Below are 18,759 nucleotides of genomic sequence, written 5' to 3' on the forward strand. Positions count from 1 at the left end.
GGCATGAATTTTTTTCCAAGCAGTTCTGCTAATCTTTCATTCGCACTTCTGCTAAGTTAAGATACACTCCCAGAGGGCAGCGGCTTAGCGTTTGCACTGCTGCTAAAAGCATCTAGCGAGCGATCAAATTGGAATGAGGGCCAAAGGCTCCTCTTCTACCAAAAGGCAGCAGTCCTACATTAATGTAAGTTTGCTTTTAGTGGGCACAATGAGTAGCAAGGACAAAGGAAAAAGACCTCTGATCCTCAAGTCCTTCACTTGCTAGAAACTAGGTGATTCATCACGCCCTACGGGTGCTCTTCACACCGTCGCAAGGGGCTATGTCCCCTTAACACTTGCACGCCCTTGGGGGCGTAGTCCCTTGTGATGGTGTGAACAGCGCACGCAGGGCACAATGAATCACAGAGTAGGTGCTGGGACTGGGGGGGTGGTGGGTGTGAGGGAGACGTGGAGGGGGCACGGGGGTCCCACGGGTGGGGAAGGGGCGGTTGCAGTGGTGCCATGGGTGGGGGAGAGGCATGGTGCGGGGGTGCTGATCAGAGCCGGCCATAGGCATAGGCAAACTAGGCAATTGTCTGAGGCATTTGATATGCCTAGGGGCATTAGCAGCTTCTGCTGATTAAAATGATATGTGGCATGCCTATATTCTGTGTGTAGCATTTCATATGCAGATACTGCCACAGTTTCACACAGTATATAGGCATGCTGCATATCATTTTAATCAGCAGAAGCTGCTTGTGCATCCTAGCCACATTGCAATGCATTTTCATAAAAAAAAGGTGCCAGATGTTAGCATTGTGGCAATATTTATGAGGACACATCTGTATCCAAGTGGAGGCAGAGGTCACAGTGTTAGTGGCAGTGTGATTGCTGTGTGCATGTGAGTGGGTTGGTTGTGCAGTAGTGTTCGGAATATTTGTAAGGAGCATTATGTGTGTCATGTAAAAAGCATTAATAATGTGTAACATGTGTAAGGGGCACTATGCGTGTCATTATGTGTATAAGGGCATTAATAATGTGCGGCATATGTGTAAAAGGGTACTACTGTATATGTGTCATTATGTGTTTAGGGGCACTAATAATGTGCAGCAAATGTGTAGGGGGGCACTGTGTGTGTCATTATGTGTATAAGGGCATTCATAATGTGCGGCTTATGTGTAAGGGACATTATGTGTAAAAGGGCATTAATAAAGGTTGTCATAATGTGTAAGGTGCATTATGTTTATAAGGACATTAATAATGTGTCTCATATGTGTAAGGGGCATTACTGTGTGGAATTATGCGTATAAATGCATTACTAATGTGTGGTATTATGTGTGTAAGGTGCTCTACTGTGTGGCATTGCGTATAGAAAGGGCACTACTGTGTCATCTAATGTGAATAAAGAGCAATAGGGTGTGATGTAATGTGAATAAGGGACTCTACTGTGAGTAGTAAAGTTTATAAGGAAAAGTGATACTACTGTGGGATCTAATATGAATTATGAACACTATCGCATGATCAAATGTGAATGAAGTTGCAGTACTGTGTGTCGTAATTGGAATTACTATTGTGTGACCATGCCCCTTGCCAGCAAAAACACACCCCTTTTTGGGCTGTGCGCCAAATGTGCCAACTGTTCCTATTTAAAATATAGGGGGTACAAACAACAAAATAAGGACTGCTATGGGTGAGGGGTGATGGTGCTGGGAAAGAGGCGCAATGTCAGAGGCGGAACCAGTGGTGGTGCTAGGGGGCACCGGCCAAAATCTTGCCTAGGGCATCATATTGGTTAGGGACAGCTCTGGTGCCGATAGTTGTGGAGGGAGTCCTGAGCCACCGCGGGTGAGGGAGAGGCGGGAGCAGGCGTACCGCGGGTTGGGGAGGGGCGGTTACACGTTAGCTGCGGATGGGGGAAGTGAAGTTGTGGGGTTTGCCGCGGGTGGGAGAGGGGCGGTTGCCGGTGTACCGTGGGTGGGGGAGGTGCGGTTGCTGGGGTGCCGCGGGTGGGGGAGGTTGTTCTGATCCACCGTGGGTGAGGGATGGGCGATTGCAAGGGTGTTGCAGGTGGGGGAGGTGGTGCTGCGGGTGGTGGAGGGACAGGTGCGGGGGTTCCGCGGGTGGGGGAGGGGGTCCTGCACATATGCAGTATATATGTTATGTATGTATATTGTGGGTGGGGGTCTGTATATGCTGCGGCCTGAGGGGTGGGGTATGGGGGAAGGGTTGGAAGGTGTTGTGCTTGGGGAATTTGCGGGTGCAGTGGACAGGGAGATGGGGGAGGGTAACCAGAGGTGCCATGGGTGGGGGAGGGCCACATGGAGTGGTTGGGTGGGGGAGGGTTTTGGGAGGTGATGTGTGCATGGTAGGGGCGGTGGAGTAGTGTAGGCGTACGTGGGAGGTTAGTCTGAGGTGCATGGAGTGGTGGGGTTTCCCGGGGGGAGGAGGGGGGTGATGGGGCAGGTATGGTGCTCCCTTGGTTGGTGTAGGGGCTTGTGAGGCACAGCGGGTGTTGAATGGGTGGGTGTGCTGTTGCAGTGTGTGGTGGGGTAGGGGGTCCGGAGGAGCTGTGGGTGTGGCGGGATGCACTAAGCTGTTGTGCTGTGGAAATACCCCATTCTGCATCCTCTACTGACCGGCTCCCAGTCCCTGTATTGTTCTTATCTCCCGTTGCATCTCCTCCACGGTGCGGCCACTGTGATCTGTGCGTTGTCTCTTGCGCATGCGCACATGACCCCGCCTCCTTCCTTCTGTTGTCCCACAGTCCAGTTTGCGCATGATGTAAGACTGTATGATATGCCCATGCGCAAGAGACGCCGCAGAGATGAAACTGTCCGCGGCGGCCAGGAGGCAGAACGGGATATCCTTAAACAGGTGTAGTATGGTATGCCGGCGGCCGGGCTCCCGGCGACCAACATACCGGCGCCGGGAGCCCGACCACCGGCATACTGACAGCGTGGCGAGCGCAAATGAGCCCCTTGCGGGCTCGCTGCTCTCGCCACGCTGCGGGCACGGTGGTGCGCTACGCGCAACACGCTATTTTATTCTCCCTCCAGGGGAGTCGTAGACCCCCTCGAGGGAGAAAAAGTGTCGGTATGTCAGCTGTCGGGATTCCGGCGCCGGGATACTGTGCGCCGGGATCCCGACGGTCGGCATACTGAAGACCACCCCCTTAAACTACAGGGACTGTCAGCAAAGGGCTGCGCCGGGCAGTGGGAGATCCTATAGGGTGTAGTGTCACTGGGCACTTTCTTCCTCAGTCTGCTGCTGTTGGCACAGGGTATGGTGTAGCTCCCTGCTGATGCTGTGACTATATGGCTCTATCTCCGCCCATTGTTAGCCACACAGTCACAGAGTGACAGTTCTGGGCAATCATATAGGAGATTAACTAATAACCCTACATAGTTCTGCCCATGCTATTCAAATCTCATTCAGGGCAACAGGCCTTTTGTTGAGTTTCCAAATTTGTAGCATCTGGATATAGAGTGTGTGCTCTTTTTTCTTACTCCAAGATTTGTGGCTTTTATCTTCTGTGAGTTGGACTGGGACACTGCCCACCAAACTGTGGGACACCTTCCTAGCTCTGGTCTATTACGGTTTGTGTAATGGTCTCAGGTTCGATTTCCTCCAATTGTGATTACGGAACAGAGCCGACACAAGGAGAGAGCTGGGGCTCAGCAGTGGCACATGTCCCTGTATTAAAGCAGGGCCCAAGCTAGGATTTTTGTAACCCGGGGCAAGGTAGTCATTTGGTGCCCTCCCCCCGCCCCCCCATTAAAATTACAACACACAATAGTGCTACAATATTCACATTACACCTCACAGAAGTGTCCCTAATTCATGTTACGTCATACAGTAGTTTCCGTTATTTAAGTTACACCACACAGTAGTACCCCTTATACATGTTACGCCACACAGTAGTAATGGACCTTATACACATAATGCCACCCCATAGTAGTGCCCTTATACAAATTGTACCACACATTATTAGTTCCAATATACACTGTGCCACACATTAGTAGTGCCCTTTCACGCTATGTCACACTTTAAAAGTGTACACATTATCTACCACCAGGATGGAGGCAGAGACAGGTGGAAGGAGCCAAAAACTAACAATGTTGCCCATTATATACCATAATACCACATTCCATCTAATATGTTAAATGTAAAAGCATATATTGTTACACTCAATGATCATGTCAAATCTGAAAATAAATCCCATCCCTATCTGTAATATTATACACCAAGTACTGTGCTTGTCCAGAGGTAATTCTACAGAGTGCTTGTTAATACCTGAACAACTCTGAGTGTAAATAGGGCTTGTGCTGGCATCAGGCAATATATCACACATCTGTAAATACAGTGGATATATACCCCTGACCACTAAATCCAGATCCATTATAATAAATAAACTTGTTTCCTACACATTGCTGATCATTTGTCATCACTGTAATGTGCAGAGAGCAGAATATAGAGGATTCTTAGATACAGGGTCACTGTGAAATGTGGTGGACTTATCGTACATGTTATTACATAGTGTACAGTATGTGATACATATTTCAGTGACAGATAGATACATTATGTGAGCATGTTACATGTGATACGTGTCCCTGTGATTTAGTTATATGAGTATCTTACATAGGTCATGCATTTTCCTATGACATTCGTGAGCATGCTACATATGTAATAGTATTTTCTGTTGATAAAAAGTCATCTTTTGAGCCCACTGTTGGCTGCTGCAAGTGTAAGTAGTGGTGCAGAACCCCGTTCAATCTTACTGGTAAGGCTGTGCTGCTAGTTTGTCTGGACATACTGCATGGGCTGTCTGCAGAAGGTCACCAGGTGTGCCGCCCATGTGCAGACTTTATGGTGGTAGCTGAGCCCTTATGCAGGTGATGCCAAGCAGAGACTCTACAATGGCTCTGGCTTCCGGTTCTAAAATCACATGGTAGCGCGGTTTCACGATATTGCAAGTCTCTACCGATCTCCAGCCGAAGATGGGGGAGCACCTGAGTCTGCTGCTGGGAGGTTCCTTGGAGCAGTTAGTATTGCAATGCAATGCAATGTCTACAACTGGCTGCTCCACTCATGCCACTGATCGCTGCCTGCAGCAGCCTAGGTACTCATCCCACTATACTGCTGTCAACTGTCTGTATGCCCCCTCATATCCTGCACCTGGGGCACGTGCCCCCTTAGTGCCCCCCCCCCCCTCCACCCCACACACACACACACACACACACACACACACACACACACACACACACACACACAAACACCCCCTTCCCTTGTTGCTGCACTGAATACAGCTATGAATAGTGAAACTATACTGGATGACTCCTGTGATTTGCTCTGTCAAAGAGGGGTGATGTGATACAGCTCCATGTGATTTGCCCTGTCAGAAAAAGAGGAGCTTGGTGATACACAGGGAGGGATGTGGTGATTCCTACGAGTGATGCAGTGTGGTCTGAGAGCCAGCGCTGATTGTGACTGTGATATTGTATTATATTGGAAAATGCAACACTAATTTATAACCCCAGCTAACAATTTGACCTCTAAATAACCTAGAAACAAAGGGCCTAATTCAGACCCCGTCCCTGATGGGCGAAAAACGCTATGAAGTGATCTTTGCACATCTGAGCATGCGCTTACGCCGGTACGTGCATGTGAAAGGTCCTAAATTGCCAGGGCGGGTTGCGGGAGCTGCGTGACATCACACACAGCCGCTACGACACAAAACATGGCGTGTAGCCATCTGCCTTCACATAGGCACCAGAGGCTCCAAACATACGAAAGCATCACCGCTGTGTTATGCTTCATATGTCTGGGGGGGGCATGACCCAACATGCGGGGCAAACTTGCCCTGTGCTGGGCATTCCCCTGCATGTCAAAGAATTTGATCGTAGATGTGCATCTTTTTGCACATCTACAATCAAGTCAGAATTACCCCCAAAGTCAGCCAACCCGGGCGTAAATCCAGTAATATATGTAAACTGTTTGGGACAGAAACTAAGCCTATTACCAAAATTTTGGCAGCACATACTTTACAAAGCTAAACTCCTGCTAAGCCATAAGAATATTACAGTGATTCATAGTCAAAGAAGTACTGTACAGCAGTTGTAAAAGACACCCTATCAGGGCCGAATTATGGGGTGGGTGGATGACAAATGTGATACTACCACAGTGGTAGCCCCATGGACCCTAAACACTGGGAGCCACCCACACATGGTCAGTCTGCAATTGGCGACAACAGGTGCCCTGTGGAACCTATTTGCTGTTGGTATCTGCTGTGGCTCTGTGTTCTGTATGCACAGTGCATACAGCGCAGAGCAGCTCCAAGTCTTTCATCAGCATCACAAGACTCATAATGTTCATGTCGCTAATGAGCGGGCTCAGGAGACACTCTGTGCTGAATGCACTGTGGACACAGAACACAGAGCCAGAAGGATTGAAGTGGAGCTGGTCACAGGAGGTGAGTGTTAGGCACTGCTGGAGGAGGGATTGGCGGCAATGTGTAGTATACATGAGGCACTGTGGGGCATATTGGAGGGTACAGTGTGTGGCATACGATGGGGGCACCACAGTCTCTCCAACAATGCCCTAGTTTGGACCAGTCTGAACCCTACCTGGCTGGCTCCTGGCAACATCACAATGTATTACAGTATGTCTGTTCCAGGCAGCATCACAGACTTGATGTAATATGCTACAACACTGCTGGTCAGTTGAGAATGAGTGATACTTAGTGTTAGGTAAGTGACATAGTCATGACAGGGCATCAATTTTATTGGAGAGGACCCTACAATTTAGTAGCCTTGCGGTCCCCACAAGCCTTAATCCAGCTCTGCACCCTATAAAGGTCATAGGATATTTGTCATCACAAATAAACCTGGACATAATAACAGACTACATATGTGCACCAACGCAAGATTCCCTGGCCAGAAAGTGTACATCCCTTTAGGAGAAAATCATTATTGTGTTTTCCTCAGGAGATTAAAAATGTGTGGAGTTTGTATGTTCTCCCGGTGCTTGTGTTGGTTTCCACAGGTTGCTCCGGTTTCCTCCTACAATCCAAAGATATATACTGGTAGGTTAATTGGATTCTGAAATATAAATAAATAAATTAACATAGTGTATATGCGTGTGTGTAGGGAATATAAATTGTAAACCTCACTGTGTACATTATATAAATGTTACTAAATAATAAATAATAAGGGGAAAACATAATTTATATAGGTATTTGTACACCATAAATTTATGTGACCCAACATGTAAACGTAAGTGCTGTATGCATTGTCTGAAACTACATTTGTATGTGTACTGTGTGTTTATTGCCCAAAATTATGCCTTTTATACAGTATGTATCTATGAAGCAAACAAAACATCATTTTAACAGATGTATAACTAAGTAGCTAAACAAAAAATATATATATTATTTTTTTAAATCTAGTATAACAGAATCTAGCACTATTTAGTCTCAATATTCCTGTAACCTTCTAGTACTGTATGTTGTCTTTCATTTCTTTTCTGTAGTAAATGGTTTTATAAACTGACCCCTGTCCTATCTGATGACTTTAACCAGACCTAAAAAATCACAAGGGCTGCTTCAGTATACTTAAGATTAATTAACTATAACTGAAAGTGATTGTTCCCATAAATCACAGTTTGCTTTTAGGCTCAGGCACAGGCTCAGTTTATTGATATTTATGCTTCGGGCAGAACAAAATCAATTGTGCACCTAATAAAAAGCTTCCAGTAAAAAGATTGCCCTTCTTACAAAACCCCTGAATGTAATGAAGAAGAAAGTACTCTTTTAGATAATTTTTGATTTTGTGTAATCAGCGTAGCAAAAATGCAAAACAAGTTAATTTAAGTTACAGAGAGTACTGAAGCATAGGGTGTCAATAAGCTATGTCAGCAGTGGTAGCAGCATTTTTCAAATACTGTACTGTAGTGTTAAAGTTCCTCACATAGCATTCATTAACACATTGGATATTTTATAGTGTACTCATTTGCCTGGTACTGGTCTTAAAAAATGTAATTTTGTTGGGAATGGAAAACAAGTTTCTGTAGAAGACAGATAGGGAAGCAGATATAACATGTGCAGAGAGAGTTAGATTTGGGTGGGTAATTTTGTTTCTGTGCAGGGTAAATACTGGCTGCTTTATTTTTACACTGCAATTAAGATTTCAGTTTGAACACACTACACCCAAATCTAACTCTCTCTACACATTATATCTGTCTCCCCTGCAGTGCACATGGGTGGTCATTCCGAGTTGTTCGCTCGCTGCCGATTTTCGCTATGCTGCGATTTGTTGCTAAATGCGCATGCGCAAGTTATTTAACACAAAACTTAGTAGATTTGCAGGTGTTCGTGCGACGCTTTTAAGTCGCACTGCCGATCGGTGAATGATTGACAGGAATGGGGCGTTTCTGGGTGGTAACTGAGCGTTTTCCGGGAGTGTGCTAAAAAACGCAGGCGTGTCAGGGAAAAACGCGAGAGTGTCTGGAGAAACAGGGGAGTGGCTGGCCGAACGGTGTGTTTGTGACGTCAAACCAGGAACTAAACGGACTGAGCTGATCGCAATCTAGGCGTAGGTCTGGAGCTACTCAGAAACTGCAAAGAATTATTTAGTAGCAACTCTGCTAATCTTTCATTCGCTATTCTGCTAAGCTAAGATACACTCCCAGAGGGCGGCGGCCTAGCGTTTGCAATGCTGCTAAAAGCAGCTAGCGAGCGAACAACTCGGAATGAGGGCCATGGTTTTGCCCATTAGCTAACAAATTTGCTGCTGCGATCAGTTCTGAATTAGGCCCACATTAATTTTAAATGATATATCCAGGGGTTAAAGTGAGCCATGAACGGGGAGGAACTGTGTTCCATCAGTTCCATTTGGAGATGGAATGCAGTTCCGCCTCCTCCGGCTCACCTAACCCAATGTGTGCCCGACGCCGCAGGGAGATGCCGGGCGCCCGCTGAGATTGTGTTACCAGCGGGTGCCCGGCTCCCTCTCCACATCGCAAGCCGGAGGCAGGAGCTCACTACTGAGCTCTGGCTTCTGGCTTTTGCAGTGTGCGACGCGCTATGGGAGAGACGCCATGATGTCTACTATCTTGGGCACTGTATAAGGGGCACCAATACTATGGGCTCTTCATAAGGGGCACTACAACTGTGGGCACTACCACTACAGTGGGAATTGCATAAGGGGCACTACTACTGTGGCCTTTGTATAAGGGGTGCTACTACTGTGGGCATTGTGTGTATTAGAGGTGCTACTACTATGGGCTTTGTCTATAAGGGGCACTAATGTGTGCCATAAAATGAATAAGGGACATCACTATGTGGTGTAATGTGAATAAGATTGTGCTACTGTGTGGCGTAATTTGAATTGGGTATACTATTGGGTGACCACGCCCACACCCCCTTTTTGCAGCACGCGCCTACAGTGTGCACAATCCCTTTAAAACAGGGGCGCTTGGGTGTGAGTGTGTGTTTGAGTTCCACAATCTGTCCAGGACCACTTTAAGCACTGCCTATATCCTTGGATATCTTTTTCAGTTAGAAATGTATCTAATCCATTTATAAACTTATTGACTTAGTCCACCATTTCTACCTTCTCTGGCAGAGAATTCAAGATCCTTACTGCACTTACTGTGAAGAACCCTTTCCTTGTTGGGTGTGAAATTTTCTCTCCTCTAACCTCAGAGGATGTCTGCATGTCCTGTGTAGAGATTTTTCAATAAACAGGTCACCTGATAGCTCCATGTATTGTCCATATATATATATATATATATATATGTAAATATTAATAATATCTCCTCTTAGATGCCTCTTTTCGAGTGTAAACTAGAGATGAGCGCCTGAAATTTTTCGGGTTTTGTGTTTTGGTTTTGGGTTCGGTTCCGCGGCCGTGTTTTGGGTTCGAACGCGTTTTGGCAAAACCTCACCGAATTTTTTTTGTTGGATTCGGGTGTGTTTTGGATTCGGGTGTTTTTTTCAAAAAAAACTAAAAAACAGCTTAAATCATAGAATTTGGGGGTCATTTTGATCCCAAAGTATTATTAACCTCAAAAACCATAATTTACACTCATTTTCAGTCTATTCTGAATACCTCACACCTCACAATATTATTTTTAGTCCTAAAATTTGCACCGAGGTCGCTGTGTGAGTAAGATAAGCGACCCTAGTGGCCGACACAAACACCGGGCCCATCTAGGAGTGGCACTGCAGTGTCACGCAGGAAGTCCCTTCCAAAAAACCCTCCCCAAACAGCACATGACGCAAAGAAAAAAAGAGGCGCAATGAGGTAGCTGTGTGAGTAAGATTAGCGACCCTAGTGGCCGACACAAACACCGGGCCCATCTAGGAGTGGCACTGCAGTGTCACGCAGGATGGCCCTTCCAAAAAACCCTCCCCAAACAGCACATGACGCAAAGAAAAAAAGAGGCGCAATGAGGTAGCTGTGTGAGTAAGATTAGCGACCCTAGTGGCCGACACAAACACCGGGCCCATCTAGGAGTGGCACTGCAGTGTCACGCAGGATGTCCCTTCCAAAAAACCCTCCCCAAACAGCACATGACGCAAAGAAAAAAAGAGGCGCAATGAGGTAGCTGTGTGAGTAAGATTAGCGACCCTAGTGGCCGACACAAACACCGGGCCCATCTAGGAGTGCCACTGCAGTGTCACGCAGGATGTCCCTTCCAAAAAACCCTCCCCAAACAGCACATGACGCAAAGAAAAAAAGAGGCGCAATGAGGTAGCTGACTGTGTGAGTAAGATTAGCGACCCTAGTGGCCGACACAAACACCGGGCCCATTTAGGAGTGGCACTGCAGTGTCACGCAGGATGTCCCTTCCAAAAAACCCTCCCCAATCAGCACATGATGCAAAGAAAAAGAAAAGAAAAAAGAGGTGCAAGATGGAATTGTCCTTGGGCCCTCCCACCCACCCTTATGTTGTATAAACAAAACAGGACATGCACACTTTAACCAACCCATCATTTCAGTGACAGGGTCTGCCACACGACTGTGACTGATATGACGGGTTGGTTTGGACCCCCCCCAAAAAAAGAAGCAATTAATCTCTCCTTGCACAAACTGGCTCTACAGAGGCAAGATGTCCACCTCATCATCACCCTCCGATATATCACCGTGTACATCCCACTCCTCACAGATTATCAATTCGTCCCCACTGGAATCCACCATCTCAGCTCCCTGTGTACTTTGTGGAGGCAATTGCTGCTGGTCAATGTCTCCGCGGAGGAATTGATTATAATTCATTTTAATGAACATCATCTTCTCCACATTTTCTGGATGTAACCTCGTACGCCGATTGCTGACAAGGTGAGCGGCGGCACTAAACACTCTTTCGGAGTACACACTTGTGGGAGGGCAACTTAGGTAGAATAAAGCCAGTTTGTGCAAGGGCCTCCAAATTGCCTCTTTTTCCTGCCAGTATAAGTACGGACTGTGTGACGTGCCTACTTGGATGCGGTCACTCATATAATCCTCCACCATTCTATCAATGTTGAGAGAATCATATGCAGTGACAGTAGACGACATGTCCGTAATCGTTGTCAGGTCCTTCAGTCCGGACCAGATGTCAGCATCAGCAGTCGCTCCAGACTGCCCTGCATCACCGCCAGCGGGTGGGCTCGGAATTCTGAGCCTTTTCCTCGCACCCCCAGTTGCGGGAGAATGTGAAGGAGGAGATGTTGACAGGTCGCGTTCCGCTTGACTTGACAATTTTGTCACCAGCAGGTCTTTCAACCCCAGCAGACTTGTGTCTGCCGGAAAGAGAGATCCAAGGTAGGCTTTAAATCTAGGATCGAGCACGGTGGCCAAAATGTAGTGCTCTGATTTCAACAGATTGACCACCCGTGAATCCTTGTTAAGCGAATTAAGGGCTCCATCCACAAGTCCCACATGCCTAGCGGAATCGCTCCGTGTTAGCTCCTCCTTCAATGTCTCCAGCTTCTTCTGCAAAAGCCTGATGAGGGGAATGACCTGACTCAGGCTGGCAGTGTCTGAACTGACTTCACGTGTGGCAAGTTCAAAGGGCATCAGAACCTTGCACAACGTTGAAATCATTCTCCACTGCGCTTGAGACAGGTGCATTCCACGTACTATATCGTGCTCAATTGTATAGGCTTGAATGGCCTTTTGCTGCTCCTCCAACCTCTGAAGCATATAGAGGGTTGAATTCCACCTCGTTACCACTTCTTGCTTCAGATGATGGCAGGGCAGGTTCAGTAGTTTTTGGTGGTGCTCCAGTCTTCTGTACGTGGTGCCTGTACGGCGAAAGTGTCCCGCAATTCTTCTGGCCACCGACAGCATCTCTTGCACGCCCCTGTCGTTTTTTTAAAAATTCTGCACCACCAAATTCAAGGTATGTGCAAAACATGGGACGTGCTGGAATTTGCCCATATTTAATGCACACACAATATTGCTGGCGTTGTCCGATGCCACAAATCCACAGGAGAGTCCAATTGGGGTAAGCCATTCCGCGATGATCTTCCTCAGTTGCCGTAAGAGGTTTTCAGCTGTGTGCGTATTCTGGAAAGCGGTGATACAAAGCGTAGCCTGCCTAGGAAAGAGTTGGCGTTTGCGAGATGCTGCTACTGGTGCCGCCGCTGCTGTTCTTGCGGCGGGAGTCCATACATCTACCCAGTGGGCTGTCACAGTCATATAGTCCTGACCCTGCCCTGCTCCACTTGTCCACATGTCCGTGGTTAAGTGGACATTGGGTACAACTGCATTTTTTAGGACACTGGTGAGTCTTTTTCTGACGTCCGTGTACATTCTCGGTATCGCCTGCCTAGAGAAGTGGAACCTAGATGGTATTTGGTAACGGGGGCACACTGCCTCAATAAATTGTCTAGTTCCCTGTGAACTAACGGCGGATACCGGACGCACGTCTAACACCAACATAGTTGTCAAGGCCTCAGTTATCCGCTTTGCAGCAGGATGACTGCTGTGATATTTCATCTTCCTCGCAAAGGACTGTTGAACAGTCAATTGCTTACTGGAAGTAGTACAAGTGGGCTTACGACTTCCCCTCTGGGATGACCATCGACTCCCAGCAGCAACAACAGCAGCGCCAGCAGCAGTAGGCGTTACACGCAAGGATGCATCGGAGGAATCCCAGGCAGGAGAGGAATCGTCAGAATTGCCAGTGACATGGCCTGCAGGACTATTGGCATTCCTGGGGAAGGAGGAAATTGACACTGAGGGAGTTGGTGGGGTGGTTTGCGTGAGCTTGGTTACAAGAGGAAGGGATTTACTGGTCAGTGGACTGCTTCCGCTGTCACCCAAAGTTTTTGAACTTGTCACTGACTTATTATGAATGCGCTGCAGGTGACGTATAAGGGAGGATGTTCCGAGGTGGTTAACGTCCTTACCCCTACTTATTACAGCTTGACAAAGGGAACACACGGCTTGACACCTGTTGTCCGCATTTCTGGTGAAATACCTCCACACCGAAGAGCTGATTTTTTTGGTATTTTCACCTGGCATGTCAACGGCCATATTCCTCCCACGGACAACAGGTGTCTCCCCGGGTGCCTGACTTAAACAAACCACCTCACCATCAGAATCCTCCTGGTCAATTTCCTCCCCAGCGCCAGCAACACCCATATCCTCCTCATCCTGGTGCACTTCAACACTGACATCTTCAATCTGACTATCAGGAACTGGACTGCGGGTGCTCCTTCCAGCACTTGCAGGGGGCGTGCAAATGGTGGAAGGCGCATGCTCTTCACGTCCAGTGTTGGGAAGGTCAGGCATCGCAACCGACACAATTGGACTCTCCTTGTGGATTTGGGATTTCGAAGAATGCACAGTTCTTTGCTGTGCTGCTTTTGCCAGCTTGAGTCTTTTCATTTTTCTAGCGAGAGGCTGAGTGCTTCCATCCTCATGTGAAGCTGAACCACTAGCCATGAACATAGGCCAGGGCCTCAGCCGTTCCTTGCCACTCCGTGTGGTAAATGGCATATTGGCAAGTTTACGCTTCTCCTCCGACAATTTTATTTTAGGTTTTGGAGTCCTTTTTTTTCTGATATTTGGTGTTTTGGATTTGACATGCTCTGTACTATGACATTGGGCATCGGCCTTGGCAGACGACGTTGCTGGCATTTCATCGTCTCGGCCATGACTAGTGGCAGCAGCTTCAGCACGAGGTGGAAGTGGATCTTGATCTTTCCCTAATTTTGGAACCTCAACATTTTTGTTCTCCATATTTTAATAGGCACAACTAAAAGGCACCTCGGGTAAACAATGGAGATGGATACTAGTATACAATTATGGACTGCCTGCCGAGTGCAGACACAGAGGTAGCCACAGCCGTGAACTACCGTACTGTACTGTGTCTGCTGCTAATATAGACTGGTTGATAAAGAGATGTCTATGTAACTATGTATGTATAAAGAAGAAAGAAAAAAAATCCACGGTTAGGTGGTATACAATTATGGACGGACTGCCTGCCGAGTGCAGACACAGAGGTAGCCACAGCCGTGAACTACCGTATTGTACTGTGTCTGCTGCTAATAATATAGACTGGTTGATAAAGAGATGTCGTAGTAGTATGTATGTATAAAGAAGAAAGAAAAAAAAACCACGGTTAGGTGGTATACAATTATGGACGGACTGCCTGCCGAGTGCAGACACAGAGGTAGCCACAGCCGTGAACTACCGTACTGTACTGTGTCTGCTGCTAATATAGACTGGTTGATAAAGAGATGTCTATGTAACTATGTATGTATAAAGAAGAAAGAAAAAAAAACCACGGTTAGGTGGTATACAATTATGGACGGACTGCCTGCCGAGTGCAGACACAGAGGTAGCCACAGCCGTGAACTACCGTACTGTACTGTGTCTGCTGCTAATATAGACTGGTTGATAAAGAGATGTCTATGTAACTATGTATGTATAAAGAAGAAAGAAAAAAAAACCACGGTTAGGTGGTATACAATTATGGACGGACTGCCTGCCGAGTGCAGACACAGAGGTAGCCACAGCCGTGAACTACCGTACTGTACTGTGTCTGCTGCTAATATAGACTGGTTGATAAAGAGATGTCTATGTAACTATGTATGTATAAAGAAGAAAGAAAAAAAAACCACGGTTAGGTGGTATACAATTATGGACGGACTGCCTGCCGAGTGCAGACACAGAGGTAGCCACAGCCGTGAACTACCGTACTGTACTGTGTCTGCTGCTAATATAGACTGGTTGATAAAGAGATGTCTATGTAACTATGTATGTATAAAGAAGAAAGAAAAAAAAACCACGGTTAGGTGGTATACAATTATGGACGGACTGCCTGCCGAGTGCAGACACAGAGGTAGCCACAGCCGTGAACTACCGTACTGTACTGTGTCTGCTGCTAATATAGACTGGTTGATAAAGAGATGTCTATGTAACTATGTATGTATAAAGAAGAAAGAAAAAAAAACCACGGTTAGGTGGTATACAATTATGGACGGACTGCCTGCCGAGTGCAGACACAGAGGTAGCCACAGCCGTGAACTACCGTACTGTACTGTGTCTGCTGCTAATATAGACTGGTTGATAAAGAGATGTCGTAGTAGTATGTATGTATAAAGAAGAAAAAAAAACCACGGTTAGGTGGTATACAATTATGGACGGACTGCCTGCCGAGTGCAGACACAGAGGTAGCCACAGCCGTGAACTACCGTACTGTGTCTGCTGCGACTGGATGATAAATGATATAAAAAAAATATATATATCACTACTGCAGCCGGACAGGTATATATTATATATTATATAATGACGGACCTGCTGGACACTGTCTGTCAGCAGAATGAGTTTTATTTTTATAGAATAAAAAAAACAACAACACACAAGTGAAGTCACACGACGAGTGTTTAACTTTTTCAGGCAATCACAATTTAAGTATACTACTAACTATACTGGTGGTCAGTGTGGTCAGGTCACTGGTCAGTCACACTGGCAGTGGCACTCCTGCAGCAAAAGTGTGCACTGTTTAATTTTAATATAATATTATGTACTCCTGGCTCCTGCTATAACCTATAACTGGCACTGCAGTGCTCCCCAGTCTCCCCCACAATTATAAGCTGTGTGAGCTGAGCAGTCAGACAGATATATAATATATATAGATGATGCAGCACACTGGGCTGAGCCTGAGCAGTGCACACAGATATGGTATGTGACTGAGTCACTGTGTGTATCGCTTTTTTCAGGCAGAGAACGGATATATTAAATAAACTGCACTGTCTGGTGGTCACTCACTATATAATATTATGTACTCCTGGCTCCTGCTATAACCTATAACTGGCACTGCAGTGCTCCCCAGTCTCCCCCACAATTATAAGCTGTGTGAGCTGAGCAGTCAGACAGATATATAATATATATAGATGATGCAGCACACTGGGCTGAGCCTGAGCAGTGCACACAGATATGGTATGTGACTGAGTCACTGTGTGTATCGCTTTTTTCAGGCAGAGAACGGATATATTAAATAAACTGCACTGTCTGGTGGTCACTCACTAGTAAACTCTCTGCACTCTCTACACTTCTACAGTACTCCTCCTAGTCCTAAGCTCCAGTAAATCTCTCTCTCTTATAATCTAAATGGAGAGGACGCCAGCCACGTCCTCTCACTATCAATCTCAATGCACGTGTGAAAATGGCGGCGACGCGCGGCTCCTTATATAGAATCCGAGTCTCGCGAGAATCCGACAGCGTCATGATGACGTTCGGGCGCGCTCGGGTTAACCGAGCAAGGCAGGAGGATCCGAGTCTGCTCGGACCCGTGAAAAAAACCATGAAGTTCGGACGGGTTCGGATTCAGAGAAACCGAACCCGCTCATCTCTAGTGTAAACATATCTAACCAAGAAAGCCTTTCCTCATAATCCAGTGGCTCTAACCCCTTAATCAATTTTGTGGCTCGCCTCTGATCCCTTTCAAGTTCCAAGATATCTTTTTTATAGTGTGGTGCCCAGAGCTGTACACAATATTCAAAGTGTGGCCGGACCAATGATTTATACAGTGGTAAGATATTACACTCTCATCCCTTGTCTCGATTCCCCGTTTTATGCATTGGGTACTGCTACTAAGTCTGTTATCAATGAGCACCCCCAAATCTTTTTCAACTACTGTTGGCCCTATATTTTCCCCATTTAATTTATAGGCTGCATGTTTATTTTTAGTCCCAAAGTGCATAACTTTACATTTTTCTATATTGAACCTCATTCTCCATGTACATAAGTATTCACAGCCTTTGCTCAATAATTTGTTGATGCACCTTTGGCAGCAATTACAGCCTCAAGTCTTTTTGAATATGATGCCACAAGCTTGGCACACCAATCTTTGGGCAGTTTTGCCCATTCCTCTTTGCAGCAGCTCTCCATCTCCATCAAGTTGGATGGGAAGCGTCGGTGCACAGTCATTTTCAGATCTCTCCAGAGATGTTCAATCGGATTCAAGTCTTGGCTTTGGCTGGGCCACTCAAGGACATTCACAGAATTGTCCAGAAGCCACTCCTTTGATATCTTGGTTGTGTGCTTAGAGTCGTTGTCCTGCTGAAAGATGAACCGTTGCCCCAGTCTGAGGTCAAGAGTACTCTGGAGCAGGTTTTCATCCAGGATGTCACTGTATATTGCTGCATTCATCTTTTCCTCTATCCTGACTACTCTCATTCATCGCCACATCATGATGCTGCCACCACCATGCTTCACTGTAGGGATGGTATTGGCCTGGTGACGAGCGGTGCCTGGTTTCCTCCTAACATGACGCCTGCCATTCATGCCAAAGAGTTCAATCTTTGTCTCATCAGACCAGAGAATTTTGTTTCTCATGGTCTGAGAGTCATTCAGGTACATTTTGGCAAACTCCAAGCGGGCTGCCATGTGCTTTTTACTAAGGAGTGGCTTCCGTCTGGCCATTCTACCATACAAGCCTGATTGGTGGATTGCTGCAGAGATGGTTGTCCTTCTGGAAGGTTCTCCTCTCTCCACAGAGGAATCCTGTAGCTCTGATAGAGTGACCATCGGGTCCTTGGTCACCTCCCTGACTAGGGCCCCTCTCCCCCGATTGCTCAGTTTAAACGGCCAGACAGCTCTAGGAAGAGTCCCGGTGGTTCCGAACTTCTTCCATTTACGGATTATGGAGGCCAGTGTGCTCATTGGGATCTTCAAAGCAGCAGATATTTTTCTGTACCCTTCCCCAGATTTGTGCCTCAAGACAATCCTGTCTCGAAGGTCTACAGACAATTCCTTTCACTTCATGCTTGGTTTGTACTCAGACATGTACTGTCAAGTGTGGGACCTTATATAGACAGGTGTGTGCCTTTCCAAATCATGTCCAATCAACTGAGAACAGGGGGCCCGTATGGAGTAGGCTGCACATGGACCCCCTCTTCTCTTAAAACAAACCTCTATAGTTCCTCTGCATTTACATGCCATCTTAACTTTTTGACGTACTGTGCTGCACAAGTGATGTATGAATCTGTAGTAGGTGGACCAAGGGGTGAGTGGGTTTAATAAAAATATAGACTCTATACCACAACACAGAAAAGTATTTGACTGAAAATATAATCTTACTCCTACACAATCCTACTGTAAAGTTCTATCTGTATATAATTTCTTAGTAAGCTTCGATTCATATTTCTATACAGAAGTGTTTGTTTGTTTGTACAGTAGAAGTACGAAAATAATAATGTGTGTATATTTCTACAAACATTTATACAGAAGAGAACATAAGGTGCAATAGCAGTCACTGAACATTTCTTAAATATAAGTTTAGATT

General features: G+C 46.4%; 1 protein-coding gene and 1 long non-coding RNA gene across 2 annotated transcripts in view; one reads left to right on the top strand and one right to left on the bottom strand.

The window, feature by feature from the left end:
• Positions 1–18,759, top strand: part of SIAH3 (siah E3 ubiquitin protein ligase family member 3) — a 177,137-nt gene that overhangs the window by 56,340 nt on the left and 102,038 nt on the right. The window lies entirely within an intron of this gene.
• The window catches only part of LOC135015742 (uncharacterized), a 230,425-nt gene continuing 218,387 nt past the window's right edge, over positions 6,722–18,759 (bottom strand). The window contains exon 4 of the long non-coding RNA XR_010213938.1: positions 6,722–7,037. This is a non-coding gene — a long non-coding RNA (uncharacterized LOC135015742). The remainder of the gene's footprint in view (positions 7,038–18,759) is intronic.

This window comes from Pseudophryne corroboree, chromosome 2 (genome assembly GCF_028390025.1).
Source record: "Pseudophryne corroboree isolate aPseCor3 chromosome 2, aPseCor3.hap2, whole genome shotgun sequence".
NCBI classification, from domain to species: Eukaryota; Metazoa; Chordata; class Amphibia; order Anura; family Myobatrachidae; genus Pseudophryne; species Pseudophryne corroboree.